General features: G+C 55.3%; 3 non-coding genes across 3 annotated transcripts in view; all 3 read right to left on the reverse strand.

Moving 5' to 3' along the window:
* The window catches only part of LOC149408502 (large subunit ribosomal RNA), a 4064-nt gene extending 1813 nt beyond the window's left edge, over nt 1-2251 (reverse strand). Inside the window, exon 1 of the ribosomal RNA XR_016305555.1 lies at nt 1-2251. This exon is cut by the window's left edge and continues 1813 nt beyond it. This is a non-coding gene — a ribosomal RNA (large subunit ribosomal RNA).
* A 411-nt stretch (nt 2252-2662) lies between these two features.
* On the reverse strand, nt 2663-2824 carry LOC149408503 (5.8S ribosomal RNA). The gene has a single exon (XR_016305557.1). It is a non-coding gene; the product is annotated as a 5.8S ribosomal RNA (ribosomal RNA).
* A 331-nt stretch (nt 2825-3155) lies between these two features.
* On the reverse strand, nt 3156-5081 carry LOC149408504 (small subunit ribosomal RNA). Its single transcript, XR_016305553.1, has one exon. It is a non-coding gene; the product is annotated as a small subunit ribosomal RNA (ribosomal RNA).
* Between the last annotated feature and the right edge of the window lie 404 nt (nt 5082-5485).

A 5485-nucleotide genomic window follows, 5' to 3' on the forward strand; every position in this document is an offset into this window, starting at 1 on the left:
GAATTTTCAAGGTCCGAGGGGCCGATCCGGACACCGCCGCATCGGCGATGCTCTTCGCGTCCCGAGCCCTATCTCCCCGCTATGGGATTCCAGGGCGCTCGAACGCTCAGGCAGAAAAGATAACTCTCTCCGGATCTCCCGTCGGCGTCTTCAGGCCACTTTGGGTTACCCCGACGAACTCTCTTGCGAGGGAACGATTTTTAAGACGGTTCCGCAGCCGGGTTCCGGAACTGCAACCGGATTCCCTTTCGCCCGACGGGTGTACTTTTAAGAAAACAATCTTTAGTAAAATCGTATAACTTTACACCATCATCAACATCGGATTTCTCCTAGGGCTTAGGATCGACTAACTCGCGTGCAACGGCTGTTAACGCGAAACCCTTCTCCACATCAGCCCTCAAGGACCTCGCTTGAGTATTTGCTACTACCACCAAGATCTGCGCCGACGGAGGCTCCAGGCGGGCTCACGCCCAGACCCTTCTGCGCACACCGCCGCGGCCATCCTACTCGTTGCGGCTTCAAAACGATCGCACGGCCGGAGCCGCACGAACGCCCCGCTTGCCTGCAACGGTCGAGTATAGGCTGAACGCTACAGCGCCATCCATTTTCAGGGCTGGTTGCTTCGGCAGGTGAGTTGTTACACACTCCTTAGCGGATTCCGACTTCCATGGCCACCGTCCTGCTGTCCTGAGCGACCAACGCCTTTTATGGTATCCGATGAGCGTTCATTGGGCGCCTTAACTCGACGTTTGGTTCATCCCACAGCGCCAGTTCTGCTTACCAAAATTGGCCCACTTGGCACTCCCATCCGAGCTCCTACTTCATCTTCGAGCAAGAAGGAGATCTCACCCATTTAAAGTTTGAGAATAGGTTGAGGCCATTTCGGCCCCAATGCCTCTAATCATTCGCTTTACCGGATGAGACTGTGCGAATGGCGGTCCGAAAACCGTCATGTTTCTCGAGCGCCAGCTATCCTGAGGGAAACTTCGGATGGAACCAGCTATTAGATAGTTCGATTAGTCTTTCGCCCCTATACCCAGTTCGGACGATCGATTTGCACGTCAGAATCGCTTCGGTCCTCCATCAGGGTTTCCCCTGACTTCGACCTGACCAGGCATAGTTCACCATCTTTCGGGTCCCAGCGTGTACGCTCTCAGTGCGTCTCGATAATCGCACGGGGGCTTTCTCGAAACGCCTCGGGAATGCGGCGGGGCGTCTGACGACGCCCGCGCATCTTCCCTGCGACCGGCTCGAGGCCGGCCTTTCACTTTCATTTCGCCTCTGGGTTTATCAGTGTTCCCAATGACTCGCGCACATGCTAGACTCCTTGGTCCGTGTTTCAAGACGGGTCCTGTGAGTGCCCAAAACAAAACCACCGCCGACCGGGACGCGTCCCGTCCGAGAGCGCGCCGCTAACGACGGACACCCGACGCGCGACACCCGCGACGCACTAGACGCCGGGGGCCACGCGAAGGACGCCGCTGCAGCGCGACGGACGCCCGCGAGGGGCGGACGCGATCCTCGTTCTCTACCGTCGCTGCGTAATGTACGCCGCGGCCGTGGACACCGCGGCTCCGCCTCGCAGAGCGAGACGGGTCAACCGCACGGCGCATTCGACCGCGGCGCGACGGGTCGCGGTGTTATACTAAGGGAGAAGTGCACGCGCTCCGGGAGCCTGACGGCGCACCCGCGCACCCACCGCCCCGACCCGAAAGCCGAAGGCGAAGGTTTGCGCGAGGCGCGAGCCCCGACGGAAGACACGATGAATCTCCCCGTTCGCTCGTTTGAGTTCCACAGGTTTACCCCTGAACGGTTTCACGTACTCTTTAACTCTCTCTTCAAAGTTCTTTTCAACTTTCCCTCACGGTACTTGTTCGCTATCGGTCTCGTGGTAGTATTTAGCCTTAGATGGAGTTTACCACCCACTTAGGGCTGCACTCTCAAGCAACCCGACTCTAGGGAGAGAGACCGTCGCGGCCGGCTACCGTCACCACGGGCCTGGCACCCTCTGCGGGTAAGCGGGCCCCGTTCAAGATGAACTTGGACAGGCAGCCGTGACTAATGACCGCGCGTGTATGTATAACTCTCCTCCCGAACGCTACATTTCCCGGCGGCCCGCCGGGGCCGCAGGATTCAGCGCTGGGCTCTTCCCGTTTCGCTCGCCGCTACTCGGGGAATCCTCGTTAGTTTCTTTTCCTCCGCTTACTGATATGCTTAAGTTCGGCGGGTGATCTCTCCTGATTTGAGGTCGACAACAAAAATTTTATAAATTCGAGAAGTACGCAAAGCAACAGTGTGCGCGTATTCTCGCCCGTGCAGACTCTGTCAAGCGGGCGCGAAACCGACGAGCGTCCGCGGAGGTGCGCGCGGCCGAGAGCGCGAAGATCGCCCCGGACAGCCGACCGCTCGCGCGGTAGACTGCCCAGTTTTCAGCGTCGTCGCTAGCTCAAGGCTCGCACGCGTTCCTCCGCGTTTGGTATAACGCAAGCGGAAATCGCGCGCATCGAGAGAGCACTTCGTCAAATTTAACCGGACGCCGAGGTCCCGGCGCGCGTCTCCGAGGAGACGACGCGCGCGGGCCCCGGCGACGCCGGCAACGCTCGCTCTGCGCGCCCCCGTCCGAGGACGGGGGCGAGAGAACAGTCTGGTCGCATTGTGTGCGCGACCCTCAAACAGGAGTGGTCCGTCGACAAACTACGTCTTGCTCGGACCGCAATGTGCGTTCGAAATGTCGATGCTCATGTGTCCTGCAGTTCACACTCTGACGCGCATTTAGCTGCGTTCTTCATCGACCCACGAGCCGAGTGATCCGCCGTTCAGGGTAATAATGATAAAACAAACATAAATAGATACGTTTTAGTTTTCGGTTTTTACAATTTGGTTTGCGTTTTCGAAATGTTTATAATTCCATTCGACAAAAAGATTAATTTTGTACCGCCGCCTTCACGGCGACGGGTAAAATTTCACCGGACGAGCGGATAGAGGACGGAGCCCTCCTCCGCTCGACGCCGGCGGTTCTCGGTTCGCATCGGCGCCCTAGGGCGATCTCCGACGCAGTAATTTAGCATTCGTTCGATTATGGTTTATATGTATAATATATGTTTTGTTTCATAATAATATTTCATATCATGGAAAGCACAAACATTAAACACAGGAAATGATCCTTCCGCAGGTTCACCTACGGAAACCTTGTTACGACTTTTACTTCCTCTAAATGATCAAATTCGGTCAAACTTTCCGACGCGTCGGATGCCCGTGAGAGCTTCCGCGCACCAGTCCGAAGACCTCACCAAATCATCCATCGGTAGTAGCGACGGGCGGTGTGTACAAAGGGCAGGGACGCAATCAACGCGAGCTGGTGACTCGCTTTTACTAGGAATTCCTCGTTCATGGGGGAGAATTGCAAACCCCAATCCCTATCACGAAGGGGTTTCATCGGGTTACCCGGGCCGTTAGGCCAAGGAGGACACGCTGATCCCTTCAGTGTAGCGCGCGTGCGGCCCAGGACATCTAAGGGCATCACAGACCTGCTATTGCTCAATCTCGTGCGGCTATATATACCGCCGGTCCCTCTAAGAAGATTTTCATTGTACGCCGGTAGTGAAGACCGCGAAACGCACGACCCCGACGCGCGAACGCCGAAGCCGCGCGCACACGGACCCTCGTGATACCGGTTGCACGTCTATTTAATAGGCTAGAGTTACGTTCGTTACCGGAATTAACCTGACAAATCGCTCCACCAACTAAGAGCGGCCATGCACCACCACCCACCGAATCGAGAAAGAGCTGTTAATCCGTCAATCCTTCCAGTGTCCGGGCCTGGTGAGTTTTCCCGTGTTGAGTCGAATTAAGCCGCAGGCTCCACTCCTGGTGGTGCCCTTCCGTCAATTCCTTTAAGTTTCAGCTTACTCCCCCCGGAGCCCGAAAGCTTTGGTTTCCCGGGAGCTGCCCACCGGGTTAAAATTATGAAACTTCGGCGGATCGCTGGCTGGCATCATTTATGGTTAGAACTACAGCGGTATCTAATCGCCTTCGAACCTCTAACTTTCGTTCTTGATTAATGAAAACACCTTTGGCAAATGCTTTCGCTTTATCTTGCGACGATCCAAGAATTTCACCTCTAACGTCTCAATACGAATGCCCCCAGTCGTCCCTATTAATCATTACCTCTGGTATCAGAAAGCCAACAAAACAGAACCGAGGTCCTATTCTATTATTCCATGCGTACAATATTCAGGCAAGTGTTAGCCCGCTTTGAGCACTCTAATTTGTTCAAAGTAAACAGCCGCGACGGCCCGCCTCGGTGCGCGGCCGACCGTGAGGCCGACCGACACACGCCGGCGGTGGACGCACCGGCGAGAAGCCCCGCAGACGTGCCTGTCGTACCGCATTCGGTAGACCGACACCGCAGGACACAATTTCAACTACGAGCTTTTTAACCGCAACAACTTTAGTATATGCTATTGGAGCTGGAATTACCGCGGCTGCTGGCACCAGACTTGCCCTCCAATGGATCCTCATTAAAGGATTTAAAGTGTAATCATTCCGATCACGAGGCCTCGGACGAGTCCCGTATCGTTATTTTTCGTCACTACCTCCCCGTGCCGGGAGTGGGTAATTTGCGCGCCTGCTGCCTTCCGTGGATGTGGTAGCCGTTTCTCAGGCTCCCTCTCCGGAATCGAACCCTGATTCCCCGTTACCCGTGACAACCATGGTAGTCGCATAAACTACCATCGACAGTTGATAAGGCAGACATTTGAAAGATGCGTCGCCGGTGCTAGACCGTGCGATCAGCTCAAAGTTATCTAGAGTCATCTCGAATGGCGACGGACGGGGCGCGAACCCCGCCGCCGATTGGTTTTTGATCTAATAAAAGCATTCCTCCCGTTACCGGTCAGAACCTCGTTTGCATGTATTAGCTCTAGAATTGCCACAGTTATCCAAGTAACCGTGTACGATCTAAGGAACCAAAACTGATATATTGAGCCATTCGCGGTTTCACCTTAATTCGGCTTTTACTGAGACTTGCATGGCTTAGTCTTTGAGACAAGCATATGATTACTGGCAGGATCAACCAGGGAGCTGCACCACCGTCGGAGGGTTTTTAATCCTCCGAACGACAGAGGCCCGCCCTCGCGTAGAGGGCGCGGACAACACGGCGTTAAAGAACACGCGACGGAGTCACCCGCACGAGTCACGCTCATTATGCGTACCGCTATATTCTCCCGCTCGGCGACCGTCGCTAGACGAAAGCTCCGCGGGAAAATTTTTGCTTCAAACGAAGAAAGCGCGCGTAGGACGGCTCCCGCCCGAGAGAGAGAGACCGCACCCGCGACGACGCTATCGTCCGATTTATAATTCCCATTCGTAAAACGTGTACACCGAAAGCGCACGCCTTTGGCGAGGCAACAGTGAGACGGGGATAAAATCCTCCGCCTTTGCTTTTGAAAATTCTGCTCGCGCGGAACTCCAGAGTCAAAACATG

The sequence above is a fragment of the Hesperophylax consimilis genome, unplaced genomic scaffold, assembly GCF_061612785.1.
Source record: "Hesperophylax consimilis isolate HC1 unplaced genomic scaffold, BYU_Hcon_1.0 scaffold_241, whole genome shotgun sequence".
Classification (NCBI taxonomy): Eukaryota; Metazoa; Arthropoda; class Insecta; order Trichoptera; family Limnephilidae; genus Hesperophylax; species Hesperophylax consimilis.